At 38.1% G+C, this 18,273-nt stretch overlaps 1 long non-coding RNA gene across 3 annotated transcripts; it reads left to right on the forward strand.

The window, feature by feature from the left end:
- The first annotated feature begins 1,327 nt into the window (after positions 1 to 1,327).
- Positions 1,328 to 13,306, forward strand: LOC128852148 (uncharacterized). Of its 3 annotated transcripts, none has more exons than XR_008449801.1 (5): positions 1,328 to 1,506; positions 11,131 to 11,210; positions 11,552 to 11,714; positions 12,570 to 12,803; positions 13,145 to 13,306. It is a non-coding gene; the product is annotated as an uncharacterized LOC128852148 (long non-coding RNA). The 3 variants fall into 3 exon arrangements; XR_008449802.1 differs by lacking the exon at positions 1,328 to 1,506 and adding an exon at positions 5,347 to 5,453; XR_008449803.1 differs by lacking the exon at positions 1,328 to 1,506 and adding an exon at positions 5,347 to 5,453 and having other exon boundaries at positions 11,649 to 11,714.
- Positions 13,307 to 18,273: the final 4,967 nt, after the last annotated feature.

Consider the following 18,273-nt stretch of genomic DNA (forward strand, 5'->3'; position numbering starts at 1 on the left):
ATCAATGTTTGAAGTACAGACTTTATTTTAATGGCATTTTAGGTTAATGGGTCTCCCATAAATTGAAGGTATAGCCATGGTAGAGATCTGTAGAACTGTGACAGTGATAAGGGCTTTTCTGCAAGAACGAGGCGATACAGATTTCCAATTTAGGTTCACGCAGACTAAATCGATGTGACAATTTAACAGTCAAAACTTTTCATTTTGCATGCCCTAGGACGTATCTACCCTACTTGGAAAGATGTAATTGTAGAAGAGTAAAGAACTAGTTTTGCTCTGGGCATTGTGGCAATCGCAGAGAAGCTGGCACAGGTAGCCTCAGCGTCTAAAGTCACGCTTCACAACGTAAAGGCTTTCAAATGTGCAAATTTGTTCTGGTTTTACTGTTATTGGCACGTGAGCCAGATGAGTTAAAACTCAGTTATATTTGTTCTATTCACAGGTGTGAGAATGATGCCTTTGCTTACAGCCTAGAAATATATTTGAGAAAAGAACAAGCCATTCCTATCTGCTATACGTATGCACATAGGCAGGAATTAACATCTGTTTCCATAGGTCACAGCATGTATGATGTACAAAGCACTGTTTCTTCACTAAGTGTCAGTTCATAAATAGGATTCTATGCATTACACCAATTTTTTTTAAACAACCAAAAAAACCCTGAACTGAAAACAAAACACACACACACACACAAAAAATAAGGGGGACAGTGATTGAAGCTGATAGAAGTGATGAATCTGCTACTCTGTTCATATGCTTACTATTTAAACTATTTATGTTTATATGCTTAAATATTTGCTATGTGTTTAGGCTTACATAGTTTTTCCAGTAGGGCAAGCATTGTCAGCTACAGTGGAATTTTATTTAAAGATTTTTAACTGAAATTTCTGGAAACTGAGGGATATATAAAGTTGATAGCTGGAATCGTTCTCAATGATTTATTGTAATGTAACATTTGCTGGAATAAACTACACCCTCAATTAGATCTAAGTAACCCCATTAACTTTAATTATATAGCGCTTGTAACTGAGAGTATAATTTGGTCCCCTGAGATTAGAATATACAATTAAGGCTGCAAAGGGTAGAAGAGGCAGAAGAAATTTGCCCTTCAGTTGGAGCTGTCAGAGAAATTATAGGTCGTTTTAATTATTCTTTCAAACCTTAGCAAATCCTATTAATGACCTGGTTGCAGTATGTAGTTTCCAGTGTACGGTGGTTGGCAGAACACTGTCTGTGCTTTTTCTCTTGCTATCTTGCAGGTAAACAGAGATCTGCAATTAAAGCTCTTGGGCACTGACTTTTTGTCCAGGAAAGAGGGGAGAAGAAGCTGAGTAAACAAGATGAGCGCATTTGCAGAAGCTGGCTGAGTGCTCTACAGAAATTGGCAGTCACTGCTCAGGACCAAGCCCAGGCAGAGGATGTGAAGGGCTTGGAAACAAGGGACTAAGAAGTAATTTTGGCTTATTTGACATAATACCTTAGCAACAAGCCGTTCTGTCACAGAAGGTAAGCAAACAGAGAGCTGTAGGCAGATCTCTGTGATAAGAATGATCTAGTTTTTCACCCTAACTGCTGTAGTAGAAAGAAAAGACTTGACAGTGTTATTAAGCTCTATTGATAGCCATTCAACTCCTTTAAAAATATGACTGAGAAAAAATATCTTAGATCATAAGGACAAGAAAGAATAATTTCTTTCTTACATTTTTTTATTTCCACAGAGGGAGCTTTTACTTGATACGCAGGGTTATTTTCATATTTGCTTTTGGTTCGTCTTCCTAAAATAGATGGGTTTGTTTGTCAGTATTCACATCTGGTGGATTTTAAGGGCTTGAAATCAGTGAAAGATAAACTGCGAGGGCATTGGAAGTTGAAGTTCTTTTGGCAAGGCTTGGGGTACAGTCAGGGAGCATCAGCTAAAACAAACCACTAAGCACTCAGACTGTGTTGAACCCCAAACGGCTGTGTCTAGGAGACTTCAGAGCCCATGGTGTCCCTACAAATTTTGGACTTGAGTTTTGTAATGTCCTGCTTGGTAACACAAGCTGGGTCTCGGTTCAAGTACCCCCAGGCTCTGGCAGTTTTCACATCAGAAAATTCCTCAAGGAAGATTCTTTGTGTTGGGTCTGATTTTTGGCACCTGGTGCTATCAGCAGGGCCAGGTCCACACAGTTGCCTTCATTGCTTAATCAGCACACTTTACACCCAGATCCCACTGCCATGCATTTACAAGGAAGCCCAATGAAGAATTCCTTTCTGTACCCAAACGCAGCAGTCTGGGTACTTTAGGAGCAAAATGTTTTCAGTGTTGATAGCTAACTCCTGTACTGAAAGCTATTGAAGTTCCATACTGGTGCAGTTTGTGTGTAACTATTACTCTTGAGCTTTCGACTCTCCTCGAATCAGTTCTAGGTTTACCTGAAGCCCTGCTAAAATGAGTAACAAAGTTTATTCTTTGTGCCATCCCATTTTCAATCTTTTATGAATCAGACAAGTATACTACACTACTTGTGTTTAAGACAGGGTTTTCTGAAGGGTCAGATTGGCTTGTAAGTGTATTTAGGTCTGAGTCTAAAACATAGAGGAGAAAGCAAGCCTAAAATGATGAGGAGGCTGAAGAAAGTAGTAGCTAAGTTAAAGAAAAACCTCACAAAACCGTCTGAAACACAAATAGCTCGACTATATAGAAAACGTATATGATATCGGAAGCAGTAGGAAAAAAGATTTATTTAAGAGTAGAACTTCCATTCATTGGTTTAAATTATGGGATGGAAAGGAAACAAAGGGGAAAAAGAAAATTTTGATGAGAAAAAGAAAAGCTTTTTCAAATTGTTGAGTCTTTGGAAACCTTTCAGTTATTACGTTTAACACAATTGGTCTGAAAAATGCAATGAAAAAGACCATTTATAAAATTTGAAATGATCTGTGAAAATTGCACTGTGCTAAATAAACACCTACGAAATCCAGGTTGTTTTATGGTCAGAATAGGACCCAATTTCTTTCTTTCTTTCCATTCTTCTTCCATTAAAAAAAAAAAATCCTAATTAAGTGCTTAAAGAGGAGGTACAAAAGACAAATTCAATATATTTTCCTATTCAGCTGAGTGAATTATTCACTTAACACATGCATTTTTTACATTCTCACTAAAATATCTGAATAAGTACCTTGTCATTACCAACTTCCTCTATTTTCTTACAGTTCATCAACTATTAACTCTTTAACTGGAATAGGAAATGTACTTCTCATAACTCTGCATGAGTCCCAACTTCTGCTTTAGACTCTTTTTCTCTTGTTTTTATAAGCATTTTTTGTTTCTGAATTTTATATGATCTCATTCCTATACTCCTTTGAAACAGTTGCAAATAAAGGCTGATTTCAGAATACCTGTTATTTAAACACTTTGCTTTCTTATAGTTTTGGTACTGGATATCATATTGTGAGATAGTGTTTCCTAGTTCTGCAGCTAGTTTCATTGGGACTGTTGACCGTGTCATTCCCTTATAAAGGGCACACAGCACTGCGTCCCATGGTGAGGACTGACACTGTGTAACTAAGCACTGGTGGAGAATGATAGAATCAGGGAATAGTTTGAGTATACCTCCTTCTAATTGCAATTGAAGCCATGTACTTTATGTGTTGAAAGGGACAGGGACATCTTTACAGTACTAATAATTTTGTGATATGAGCGACTGCCTGAAACTGAACTGCAAGACTGAAAATACCCATCAACTTGTGTCTTGAAAAAACCCGTCACCTGTGTCTTGAGAAAACCTGTAGCTGAAAATGTTTGGATTCACAGGAGTCTTTTCCCTAACCGTGAAGGAGATAGGTATACCATGCTTAAAATAAGCAAATACGGAATCCTGCTTGCACAGCACTGCTTGTGAGAAAGTAATATTTAAGGACAAGAGTAGACAAGTGAATGTAACTTCTGTATTATTTTAAAGATGCTCTCTTGTACTGCACACAGCCTTATAGAACCAGGTCAAGGACTATTTGACAGAAGAAATGTCCCCTGTAGTGTCATATGACCCTGTGATTTTTGCTCTCTTTATTGTGTCTTTTGCTGATTTTAAAGTCCCTTTCTAACTGTTTGATACCCATTGCTTGCCTGCTTATCTGTAAGACTTGTGGGAGAAGGAATCATAACTGTATATATTAAAAAAACCAAACAAAATCCAGAAAGCTAAAACCAAACCTTTTTTTCCTAAAAATAAAGTGTTGAATATGATCCTTTCAAACAACGTTAGAAATCATTCTCCTTCTAAATGTTCAAAAATTTTGCTATTTTAAAATATATAACAAGAGATAAGCTCCCATGAAAGTGAAAACTGTTTCTTTTCCTTGGAAAATGATCTTTATTCTTTTTCATTACGTTTTGTCTAGCTTAATGAAATCCTTGCAATAGAGTGGTGTGCATATTCCTCAACATGGGTGGGGAGTCAGATGGCCAATTATTTAAATGAAACAACAGTTGAATTAGTAGGTGAGATGAAAACTAGATTATCATAATACAGAAATTACACGACCACATCACAGTACATGGTGCTGAATAGCTGTTTGGATTTGCTATCAGATTCTGAGACGCTGAATAAAACGCTGATTTCTGCTTGGCTGCTTACTGCAACGCTTGCATAAAGAGCGAGGAGAGGAACACCAAGAACTCTTCTGTTCAGAGCTCTAAGTTTCTAATTTTGTGGTCTTTTCTTGGATGTGACACCTAGAGTAGGGCAGATTATATTACCAGTTAATGATCTGCAGAATGATATGCAGTGCTCTTTTGGCAAATCTCCTTTCTGATGCTTAACAAGTCTATATACAAAACTGGGACAAGGATTTAACCTACTAGTTGCCATCCATCAAAACATCATGAAGTGCGTTTATTGAGGCGAGGAAGATTTGACAGGGGAGAAAGGGAAGTGGTAGTAATTGTAGACAAGCCAGGTGCGAGCTGGCTGCCCAAATGCATGCAAGTCATGACTAAGTGGGCATAAAGGTTCTCTACAGGCGTATTGGGTGGTCAGATCCTAGCCCCAGTTATATTACTTGGAGTCAGAAATATCTCCACTTTCTTCCCTGAATTTACTCCAGATTCATGCAAGTGTAACTGAGATAAAATAATTAATGATAGACTTTCAGGATCTTTCTTTTTTTTTTTATTGCAGCCAGGAGCCAAGACATGGATTGGCTCATGTTGGATAAATGAGATTGTGCTGGTAGACTGTGCTGGTTAATAGCAATGAAAGGACTCTGTGTTTATTTAATTAACTGGCCCTTTGCCGAGAGAGCTATTCAATGGTGTGACTGTACCTAGAAATACAGTTTGGTTTCTCAGTGCTTCTTTCAGACTCCAACTTGTGGCAACTTTTTCCTCCTAACAAAAACTTTATTGCTGCATGGTGTGTAGTGTTTGCTGCCTTGCTGCTCGCTGGTATTTAGCTTGTCACTGGAAGAAGGTATTTACCATACTTTTTCAGCTTAAAGCCAATGTCTAGGTGGAGGGGAAAACGTGAATAGTATTAAGCCTTTAGGCAAGGTTTGCGTGTTATTTTTCCCTTCAAAATCATTTTGACCAGCAACTGGCATGTGCTTGACTTTCATCTTGACATGGATCATGGACACAGGTGAACTGGGATATATCTGGGACTGGGGGATGGTGACTTGTGCCAGGTCCTGTGCTTCAGACTCAGTCTTAGACCTTCAGGGACTTCAGGCGCTAACATCCATCTTGCGGTACTGCTCTTGGTGTACAAAGTCTGGGTTTGCCCAGCCCTGTTTAGCAGTTCTCCACTAGTCCTCTGTCCTTTTCATATGCTATAATTCTTTTGACTTGCTACTTCAGATCAGCTGATAAAGGGGAAATTTATCCTTCATGGACCTGCAAAAGGCAATCATGTTCCCCTTCAGCCCTCTTCTCTTCAAAATGAGACATAAATGTTTTAGTCTTTTGTAAAGCAACTGCTCCATACCCTCTTTCACTTTAGTAGCTCTTTGTTCTGCATTTAACTCAGCTGTGCCCCTGTAATACACTTACTTTGTCCTTTTACACAGCAGCTAAATGGTATATCTGTTGTATTGTAGTGATGTTTTCTATTGTACTCGGTAGCATAAGTTACCAAGTTACTCTTAAGTGTCTTTTTTTTTTTTTCTTCCTATGACAGAATATTTTAAGTTTTAAATTTGACTGTAGAAGTATCACCGTGAAAGCAGATAGTGTTTGGGATAAGCCCTTCCAGTCTCAAATTCTATGCAATTTCCTTTCTTAATTTTGTGTAATAAGTGTGTATTTCAACAATTTATTTAGAATCTGAGCAGTCATCAAATATCTCATAACCAATTATAATCCACCGCTAGCAAAACTGTAACTGGGTTGTGTTGTTAGCACTATCTAGCAACTGTGCCTTTCTCATCTCATCCTTTTCCTCCTGTGTACCAATATAAAGACCTTCTATTTTTAATTTTCTCAGCTGCATTTCCTATAGTCATTTCTCTTTACAGAGTCAGCTGTTACCTCCCCTGAAAGACTGAAGAAGAGGAGAAAGAGGTTGTTTGGAAATTCAGTGTCTGTGTAAAGTTTTTCCACTCTGGCGCTTTGCTTCTCTGTTCATGACAAATTTGGTTTTGGTCCTAAATATCTCCAAATGGGCCTGTGCAGAGTGTTTCATCCATCAGGTTTTGTTTGTCTGTAGTACTGGCTCGTTACACCTCTCTTTAACAGACCTGAACACTTCAGGTAGGCTTATTGCCAAATGTACACAGGCCAATTTTTGCAAACTCCTTTCCTATTCTTCAACCTTGCAGTGTTGTACTCCTCTATCTAAGCAGTGATGTGCTTGATTATTTAGTCAGACAAGGCATTTATTTTGTTATGATTTCCTCTTTTGGACCAGAGGCAGTGCAAAGCAGGAAGGCAAAACAGCTTGTTACAATTTGACTATTTTATCTCCCAAAGGAAGAACGTGTGCTCCATCATTAAAAAATAACAGTACTGGGCTTTTTCCAAACCAAAATATAGCAGTACTTATGAATTAATGTTGAGAAAGGATAACAGAAGCATTTTTTTCAGGGACGCTTGTAGTGTCACATACAAAATTTGGTACTATGGACGTGAGATAGGTTGAAATCCAAACCTGTTTCAAAATGCTGTGCAGAAACGTTTAATGCAGCAGTTATTTAGACTTATATAGTGATCAGGTCACAGGGTACACAGCATCGCAAAAGAACAGAAGCACTAGTGTATTAGACTGTCTCAGGAAGTTGATCTTGACAAAGAACCTCTAGCTAAGATATAGGAATAAAAGTTAAGAAGTAACGAATAAAGCCAAATAAAATCCAGAAAGGACAAAGGAAGGAAGGAAGCTGTAAGAAGGTAGACAGAGTCTGACAGCGCTGGAAAAACTGAGATTCAGCACTAAAACTGGAACTATGCTTCTAAAGGAGAAAAAAGGTAAAATATTAAGAGAACGTTTGTGAAATAGGAATAAAAACTTGGACTGTTGTGGAAAAGTCAGAGGGAGTGCTATGTATTTGAAAGTGTATGAATGCAAGATGAGTGATGAAGAAAACAAAGAGATGAGAAATACACAAGAATGTTGGCATCATTTACTGGAACAGAGAGTGGAAGCAAATTTCTGTCAGGGATAAATAGCATAAGATAATATATAGATCATGCAGAAGGGAACAGATAGGTGAGACGGTTTGGAAATAAATAAAACTGAGGATTATGGGAAAGCACGTAAATTGGTTCTGAAAATGTGTGCATGCTTAGAAACTGTGCTTTAGCTTCCACTGACTGTCAGAGTGGTTTTCCAGTTCTTGAATGAATTTCTAATGCATCTAATTTGGATGGCTTGGAGAATGTTTTTTCTGTGTAAAAAGAAATACTTTGAAAAAACTACAGCCATCCTCCTAAGTGCAGTGGTATTTCTAATCTGGCAGTCCTGTACTTTGTGTCTGCTGAACTGCCCACAGTGTTGTGACATCCCCAGACTATCAGAACAGCTTTTTCAGAGGGCAGGTAAGTGATTCGTAAATAGCACTGACTCTCCTGTAGTTACTTGATAGGAACACACACACAGAAAAACCTGTGGGTCACTACGTGCCATGAGAACTGAAGTCCAGCTGAGGAGTTTAAGAGGAAAACAGGGACGTGGTTTTTTTTACTACTGGTGCTTCCATGGCATTTTTTCAGTATCTTGGTAAGATGCTTCTGTGATGATATTTCGGAATGAAAGTAGTTTGTTTCTCAGGTAGTTAATTTTTAGAAAATACTGAAGCAAGCATTCAAAAAAGCATTGAAAATTACTTGGAAAAAAAAGTATGATTCAGTCTATGAGGATGCGGTCACACTGAATTGTAAGGAATTGTCTTTTTTAAAAAGGAAGTTTAAAGTTGATTAAGCATATTTGAGTGACTGCTGAGCTGCCTTGAATCCTTCCCATTTCAAGGTAAAGTAATTCAAGCTTCATTGAATCTGATATTTAAAACAGAATGGGGTGAAAGTTCCAGACAGTATTCAAAGAGCTGGACCTGAATAGCCAATGAAGGATTTATTAGTTTGGGTGGAGCACAGTGCAAATGCATTTTTAGAGACAGTTATAAGTCTGAATTCTGCATCTTGACCTTAGGTCCGTGCTGCAACTGCAACCTTCCTAATCCTGACCCTTACCTCTGTCCTAAGACTTGGAGAAATTTCTCCCCTATGTGTTTGTGATGCAGCTGGGTTCATCCCAGTTGCATGGGAGTGGACTGGCAGTATTGCTGCTGGGAAGGATGTGATACTGCCTGCCCCGGGGAGCTGCTGCTGGCAGAACTGATCCCTTGATTCTTTTTCCATGCCCAGCTGCAGCCTTGTGTGAGGTGGATCTTCACACCAGCCCCAGAGGAACGGGAGCATGAGGCCAAGCGTGCGCTGTGGGTGCTGAGGATGCAGCAGGAACAGACTTTGATGTTTGCTGACTGCAAGGGCAAGGTGCAAGTGAGGGCTTAATATACAATGCTGGTAGATCAGTCTTGGCTCCAGAAGCACGAAAGGCACATTGCTGTTGTACTATGCTCTAAGGGCTTGTCTCTATGGGTCATTACTGGTGCACAGACATTCCCATTCCTCATTCACCTTCTCCTTGCCCTCAGTTCCTGTTGTGGTCCTGTTTCATCTTGCCACCCGATTTTGTAGTACTTGCAGTTCTGCCATTTCTGTATTATTCCCCTTCACTTGCTTCATCTGATTGAATAACTGAAATTTGACTTTGTAGTGGGTTTTTTTGGTTTTTTTTTTTTTTATTATTATTTTTATTTTCATCTTTCATACTTGTGCCTTTGCATTCTTAGTTAGTTAGCGCAATTTTATTCTGTCTGCAGTTGTTAATGTTTCTACCAGGTCAGAGTTTAATATAATGCTTGGTATTTATGTGGCATTTTTCTCAGTGTATTGAGGAATGAGTGTACATAATAGACATAACTTAAAAAATCCAACATTCTCTGTATTGCCAAGGCTGCAATAATCATTGTAGTGCTTAATGCTTTTTATTTTTAGTAGTGAAAGAGGCATAGTTGCGGTAGATGTTGTGTCATCTTGCCAAGCCAAATGACTGCATTCTCATCTTTTTCTCTCTCTTTTTATTTTTTCCTTCTGAGGAGCTGTATTTAGCAAATTGTTTGAGCATTACCACTCAGATAAGGTTTTACCTTTTATAGGTGTTAGCTTGTCTAGTTAGGCATACTATTTTCTGGGGGATTTCAGTTGCTGAAGAATGTTTCAGGCTCTAAACATAATAAAGAAAAGACATATTTTCTATATCTTGAGAATACTGTAACTCTCCAACAATCTTAAAATAATTGTTGCACCTCATATTTTCAAGTAACTGGCAGGAACGGTAATCTTCTACAGCTTAGTACACTCTATTAAAAATGAATAATACACATATTGATCATAATGCTTCTCTTAGCTGATGAGGCATCTCTTGGGGGTGTAACCACAGTACCATATGGCTTTAATGTACTCGCTATAGTTCTCCAAATAACCACTATAAATCATATTTCAGAATTATGCTGGACAGCAATAGAGTTAGTCTTCCAAACTGTCAATAATATATTATGTCTGTAGGTAGGAAATTGATTATGCACAGGATGCGGTATTTAAACAATTAAGAGCTAACCAATCAGGTTTGTAGCCGTGGTTTGCGACACTTTGGATTACACTTATTTTAACTTCAACATCCTATGATAAAATGGATGAGTAATGTACCCAGCTAATTGAGACTGATACTGGAAGCAGAAGGCATTATTTCTCTAGCAACATAGATAATGTAATGCAATACGGTTTCCTCAAAAAGAATGAGGTCCGGAATCTTATTGCAATTTTAAATGTAAATTTTAATTAAAAACATTCTTCTGAATATGAAAGCAGTTTACTGCCTGATTCTGGCAAAGGGTGATGTAATAAATAGCTGAATTTAAATTTAAAGCAAAGCTAAAGGCATGGTTTGGTTTTCCAGGATTATATTATATGTTTTTCTCTCAAATGTTTATTTGTCAACAAGTTAAATCATTAACACAAATCAATTTTGATTCCAATCTGGAACAAAACCCACTCCATGAAATAAGCAGTATTACCTGTTAAACACTAACAGCGATATCACTGTTTCTGACATTACCAGCTGGCAGAGAACATGATGGCCTTTTAAAAATCTAAACCTGGAGGGAATAACTCTGAGATGTAGTCATCAAGTTTAGAATATGTACAATATCTGAACCCAGAAATCAGTTTCTGGCAACACTGACTCTACCCTTCCTCCTTCAAAAGGCAAGGAAACTGTATAACATGCAAACGTCTTCTTTGCTCTGTCTCATGATTAAAAATTCCATGGCATTTTCATAGGGTAGAAGTTCAGCAATTTGATGAACGTACCGCTGGCCAAAATCTTTTCTCATTCCACGTTTTTAACAGTCCTCTTTGTGCAGTCAATATGGCTGGAGCCAATATTGCATAGATGCTGCATTCATGGGCTGATCTGACTACAAAAATTCTGGGTTGGGGATAAAAAAAGCACACAGAAAAAAAAAGATGTAGCTTGTGTAGAAGAATATTTTTTCTTCCAGGAAGGTCATGGAGAGTTTTGTGTATTTTCACAGGAAAGAAGCTCTATTTTAGCATAGTCATTATCTCAAATGAAGAATATAAGAAAAGGTATTTGAAGCTGGGTTCTCACAAGGTAAGTATCTACTGCACTATGCAGGCAGCTGCACTCGGCTTTTCTCTTCAAATTCTTTTTTGTTTAGATAACTGTTTGGGGAATCAGAGAGAGAAAGCGTAACCAGTGGAGGTGCATTTCAGTCATTATGTTGGTTGTTGATCATTGTTTTTTCATAGGGGTAAAGGTCAACTGTAGCTGCTGTTGGGAAGGTGTGCCTCAAAGATTTGATGAGCTCTTCCAAATAATAAGGTCTAAAAGGTTTCAGTAATTTGAAAAGAAGATCTAGTTGCTTATATGTTTGAGAAGCAGAATAAGGCACAGTCGACTTGGATTAAAGCATGCTGCTGTTGTCTTGACAGGGATTTTATTTGGAACTGTAGGTGAAGGATGAGAAGGTCTATGAGTCCCTGCCATAAATGTTTGAACAGATGATGACGGTGGGTTTTCCTCTCCCAGGAGGTTCCTCCTGTCAGTGGAATTTGCAAAGGTGCGAGCCATACTACCAAATGCAAGAATTTAAAGGTGAACATTCTGCTTCTGCTTTTCAAATATTTTTACAAGTATAGCACACAACCCTTGCATAAAACCTTTGTATTAGCAAACAACTATAAATTAATATGTGATCATCAATTAACTTGGGTGTAAAGGCAAATTGTCTCATTTCCTTCTCATTGCCATCATGTCGCAACTTTGTTTTCTACAGTGTATTCAGCACAACAGGTGAGGAGTAGACGACCTGTAACAGTACTATGAGTAACTTCATAGTTTCTGCCTGAAGGCTGCCAATTTCTGCTATGTTGAAGAAGAGATCATAGAATCATAGAATCACCAGGTTGGAAAGGACCCACTGGATCATCGAGTCCAACCATTCCTAACACTCCCTTAAACCATGTCCCCAAATATTGAGATATTGACTACCTGTTATTATTCTGGAATAATTTTTGGAATCGCACCTTGGGTTAGAGAGGAAAGTCTGATACAGTGAATCCACGAAAGGAATATAATTCTTCCCCACCCCCAACATATTTTATACTCCTAACAGGATGTAAACCAAACATACATCTATTCTTTTCTAGCTCTTACTTATGGTAGCTATTTAAAATATTAGATAATATTTTAGATGTCCATATGTGTGTATGTTGGGTGGCAGAATTCCATTAGAATAGGAACAAAATGCTAAAAATAAATTATCCTCATTCTACACATGGTCACAATCAGTATTTTCCAACTTTACCCTCTCTAATGTTACAGTACTTGTTGTAGCATGGAATTTAAAGTAAGTTTATAGTGTATAAATGTCATGTATTTGATGCTATGATCTGTGCTAGCTATACTCATGGACAGTTTACTGCATCTCTCTCCTGATATATCAAACAGATTGTGGAAGATTTGAGGCTTTCAAAACTCACTTGGCAAACCCCTGGAAAACTGCAAGCTTTCCTAGTTTAATGGTGTACAGACCTCTGTCTCCTCACCAACCCCCCAATATTTTACGACATCCAGGATTCGTGAGATCACATGTGTTTTCCCCAAAGCTGATGAATTACAGGTTACCTCTCTGAGCTGGGGACCAGAAGGGAAGAACTGAACAGATCCAAGTGGCACAAAAAGGTAAGAAGCAGTAAACATTGACAATCATCACTTTTCTGTGGGTGTAATGGTCAACTGTGGCTCCTGTCAGGAAGGTGTGCTTTAAAGGTTTACTGAGCTTATTCAAATAGCACTTCAAGGTCTCAGTGAGTTGAAGTGGAGATCTAATTGCACAGATGTGATGAAGCCAAGGAAGCAGCAGGTCTGTTCACTTTAGTCAATTTAGGTTCAAGCGTGCCATTGTGGCTGTTACATATTCTGTGATAGTGGAAAGTACCGAGGTACTTGTCAAAGCTGTGCTGTTCTTTGCCACGTGCTGGTTATAGCTTGCTTTTACTCATTTCCATTCACTTTCCTTCTAGGTTATTTGGTCGTTAAGGCTATTGGACTCCCAGTCCTCGCAAACTGTCTGTATGGGCTAGTGCTGTTTGTGACACGACATGCTGTCCTAGTCTCCCATCATCCACAGTCCTCCTGGACGGCATTTCTTCATTTTCCTTTTATGGCAGCCAGGACAGGAAGGTCAGGAAGATGATGCACAGTAAGTATTCCCTTAATATAAAGTCAGGAGATGCTTCTGGCTAGACATTAATCATCACACATTACTCATAGTCAAAGGAATCATCCTTTTCTCACTCAAAGTTCTCCTAAAAAGTTCCTTTTGTCCCATAGAAACAGCAGTCTGAAGAACTATTAAGCAGCAAATGCATGCAACCATGCACAAAACCAGTCTGAATGATCCCATCCCACAGATTCCTGGTGCGTTCTGGCTCCTCCAAGTCTGGCTGACAGAGCTTACAGCACAGCCTCTCTCTGCACTTATACAGTGAGGAGCACACTTTTAGGTCTAATAAAGGATAAGCATACGAATAACCCATATAATGCAGTTATGTAATGGGCAAATATACTGAATATAAGTCATGTAAATAGTATTTGGTATGCAAATTCCAACTCTCTTCCACCTTTTCATCTTCGTCTATCTCCTTATTTGCCTGAAGTACTGCTCATTGCCTCTTCTATGCAGGAAAATCTACTACACTAGGAAAACCTATGGTAATGGGCATCGCACTTTACACCAGAAATATGAATGCACTTACTTAACACCCATGTAACGGGAGTCAATTATATGCAGCGTTCAAAAGAGTGTCAAAAAGCTTACGTACCATTCTTGAAATTATGACCGTGCTACAAAGTTTTAGCTGTTTTCTACATTTTGTTTATATCCCTCCTTAATTTGTTTGTATCTTACACAGACTCATTCCAGTGAACATTCTGAGTTAGTGGCATTAACAATAATTATGATTACACTGAATTAAGCAGTGAATACACAAAAACTTTGTGTGGAAACAGAAGGGGGCAAAATTTGAATAGAGATTTGCAGAATGGTACAGCACCGGATTTTTCCAAAACAAAAAAATTCCCCATAGCGGTTCTTTTTTTCTTATCACATGTCAAATTCAGAGAGTGTGATTTGTGCCTGTAAGTTACAAGGAGGCCCTGAGCACCCAGATCTAACTTTGGTATCAGCTCTAGTTTGAGCATGTAATTCGACTACATGAAATCCTGAGGTTCCTTCCGGTCTAAATTACTCCACGAGTCTTAAGAAACATGAGTTATTCAGTTAGATTCATGCAATGCAAAGAGACCACCAAATAGATTTGCTCAATATGCTAATTCTGAGTAAGAAACAAAACAAAGAAAAGGTGTAATATGGGGATTACAAAAAAATATAGTAATTTCCACTTGTGTTTCTAGCAGAATATGTCATAATGTCTATTTAACACTAGAAAATGAGTGAAATCGCCTCTTGACCAGAACTTTGCAACTTCTTACAATAATGCTTCATGAAAGTTGATGAGGAAGAAATGAAAGAGAACACTGTATCCACTTCAAACTGCCAGGATATTTGTTTGTTGCATTATAATTATCTAGTATGAAATTTGGCTACGTGAACATCATTACTTTTCCAAAAACTGCTGGAGCATTTTTAATCACCACTAGGAGCTAGGATTCAAAGATTTGAATTTCTTCAAATAATATCAGTCCTGTATTGTTGGCATCATGCGTGAGCCTTAGTTCAGTAGTAACTCAGGCAGACAAGGGCTACCAGTACTGTTTCCTTCAGCAAATGCACTCAGTTTTCCTTGGAGGATCTCCTGTTTAAATTCAGACTTGGCTCAGAACTGCTTAACTTGGGAGGTCTGACTGTCTCGTAACACAAAATGAAGTGGCTACAAGCCACCATATTCATTTGGTCTCCATATATTTGGATTCACATTCTGTTAATCACATATATTTGATTATGATTCATCAGGCACTTTAAGAACATCATCTGACAGAGAAGTCATTTGAGAGCTTTCTTTACTAATTTGTTGCCTAGGAACATTCTGTCATCCTCCACCTACTCCAAAAATCATGAATGTTCTTGAGTGGGTCCTAAACGATTTCGGAAAGCCAGACTGCATACAGCAAGGGTGTCGTATGCACACTTTTTGAAGACTGTGATGGAGCTGTGCCTGCTGAAGTGCTCCCCAAACAATTTCTCTGGTGACATGGCTCCATATGAATTCTGACATGTATAAATGTCAGCTTCTTATATTAACCAATGAAGCAGGCAAAACACTGTAAATTGTTACTCATTGCTGTCAAGCATATGAATGTGTTGGCTGCTTGAAATGATATTTTTGCCTAGCGAGAAAAGTATTTAAAACTGGTCCTTCTGTGAGCAATTTCATGAGGATCCACCTTCTGAAAGTTCCTGCTGAAGAGGTGCCTTTTTGGCCATTAGGCATACATGCTCTACCAGTGCACATGCAGAATAGGTTAGGTACACACAGAATTTTCTTGGTGGGCATTAAGTAAGATTAGTCTTTAATACAACCACTTAAAAAAAAAAAGGGCAAAGCATAATCAGAAAAAAACCCTCAGACATTTGGCTGTAAACCACAGAAGACAAAAGAAATCCCAGAACTCCCAAAGATCTCCAGGAGGTTGATATGCTCGCCTTGTTTGTTTATGAGCCTATTTTTTTTCCTATTATCCATGTTCTTTTATAGCATGAAGTTTAAAGATGACAGTCATCATTTTCATCTTGTTTTTTTGCAAACTTTGGATAGGGCTTTAGACATTTTGAGGCAGATGCTGCAATGTTTTGAGGAAGTGAGGCTTTTCCAGGAAATACGGGTAGAAGTTCACTGCTCCATTTTAAGAAAAGCTGTTCTGACATATGTTTCCTGAACCTTTGGGAGGACTTACAGGAAAATGTGAGAGGAACAATCCTTCTGTTTCTGAAAAAGAGGTTATGACTGAAGACCATGCTCACACATGCTCTGTAATTTCTGGTTGGCTTTTCTTTCCTGTGGTTATGCGCAAGACTGCTTTGGCTATGGGAGAATTCTCTTGCTTCTTTAAATCCACTATGACATTAATGATGAATAGTAAAGACCACTACACTGCACTTTGCACGCTAATCAGTCTTTGCATTGCTTTATATCTTGTACCATATGTACACTGTGACTTGGCTGGGATGAAAAACTGGCAGCACTTACTCTGATTGTTCTTACAATGATCAAACAGTAACGCAGTTTGACAGAAAATTTATAAACCATCATGTCGTAAAACAAAACCGGCATAAACTGGCTTGAGCAAAGAAGGTGTGTTTAAAAAGAGAAAAAAACCTTAATGAAAAGCAAATGAAACTATCCATCTGTGCGATTGTACTTTTTCAGTGCGTGAAGGCAAACAAATACTGTGCACCTTTTGTACGGTCAGCCTGACAGTATTGGAAAAAGCTTTTTTGAAAGTTAAGAAGCAAACTGTAGTACAGGGTCTATAATTCACACTGTGAATCCACTGGTGGTAGTCAGGGAAAGATTTGTCAGTAATATTTACTTTGCCCTCTCTTCTTTCTTGTCTCTCATAATTGCCTCTTTACACATCCTTAGCCATTGTTTGTTTTACATTTGGAATCTTATATGTCACGTGTGAGTTACAACAAGAAAAAAAAGACTTTTACAAGTTCAAGGCAGTGAGATACGTGTCACCATTTTGTGCTTAAGAAGACAGAGTGGTGAATCTGAAATGTTTTATTTGTAAAATTAATACAGCAATTGCTCAGCCTCATCCTTTATAAGTATGTATGCAGATCATAAAAAAAATATAAATAATCAGAAGCAGGCAGTCATAAAGGATTCAAGAAAGCCTATTTTAGAAAAATCAGAGTTGGTAGGTCAGGGTCTATGAAAGGAAACTAAGGGAAAAAAGGAAACCATGAGAGAATGCAAACATTCTGGAGAACAAACTTGACTCACAAAAGTGACTGGATGAAGAGGTGGCTGTCAATAAATGAGAGTTTTGATAACCTGATAATCCGAAATAAATCATGACAAAGCATAAGCAAAGACAGCACAAGCTTATAGGAACAAAGTCTGATGTCTTAACACAAGAAGGCAATAAATCAGGAAAATGTATGTAAAAAGCATTACATAATCATTCTACAAATATATCCGAAGTTAGTTCAAGGTAGTTAAAGTAAGAAAACGAAAAAAGGACTAATGTGTATTGCAGATACTTATTGAAGAAGATAATATAGGATACATAATAGGGTATGATACTTTTTGGTATTTGTTTATCAAAAAATGTTATAGTTTACCTATGGTTAATGCAGTAATGTTAATGGGGAATAAGAAGGGAAGAACCAAAATGTCAGGTTAGAAAAAAAAGTTATTCAGATGCACTATTTGAAGAAATTCAAATCAACCCACTTACAGTGCACTCTGATTTATTAGTGGTTATCTTCTGGAACCGTCTGGGAAAGAAGAGAAGGCTCTGGGGAGAGTTTATAGCAGCCTTCCATTCCTTAAAGGGAGCCTACAGGACAGTTCGGGAGGGGCTCTTCATCAGGGAGTGCAGTGATAGGATGAGGGGTAACAGCTTTAATCTGAAAGAGGGCAGATTTAGATTAGATACTTGGAAAAAAATTTTCCTGTGAGAGTGATGAGGCACTGGAATAAGTTGTCCAGAGAAGTTGTGGCTGCCCCATCCCTGGGGGTGTTCAGGGCCAGGCTGGACGAGGCTTTGATTACCCTGATCCAATGGAAGATGTCCCTACCCATGGCAGAGGGTTGGAATTTGATGATCTTTAAGGTCTTTTCCAACCCAAACCTTTCTATCATTCTATGATAATAATATGATTCAAAGTAGCTCCCATCTGGATTTTTAGCCACTAGCCCCTCTCCCCCACAAAAAAATTTCTGATGGGAAACAGTAAATACGATTTGTTTTCATTTCAGAAGCATTTATAATGGTCCTGCAACATATTTGAAAAAACAGATTAGAGATATAACATAAAGGGTAATCAGTATTAGCTTTAACATAGTCACAGTCAGGTTGCAGTAAGTCGAAGGCCACATTGATTTGATAGTCAATAAGGTTTTCCTAAAGGTTTTCCTGGTTTTAGTGCAATTTAATCCTTCTAGTTACAGCTTGGAGA

This window comes from Cuculus canorus, chromosome 4 (genome assembly GCF_017976375.1).
Source record: "Cuculus canorus isolate bCucCan1 chromosome 4, bCucCan1.pri, whole genome shotgun sequence".
Lineage (NCBI taxonomy): Eukaryota > Metazoa > Chordata > Aves > Cuculiformes > Cuculidae > Cuculus > Cuculus canorus.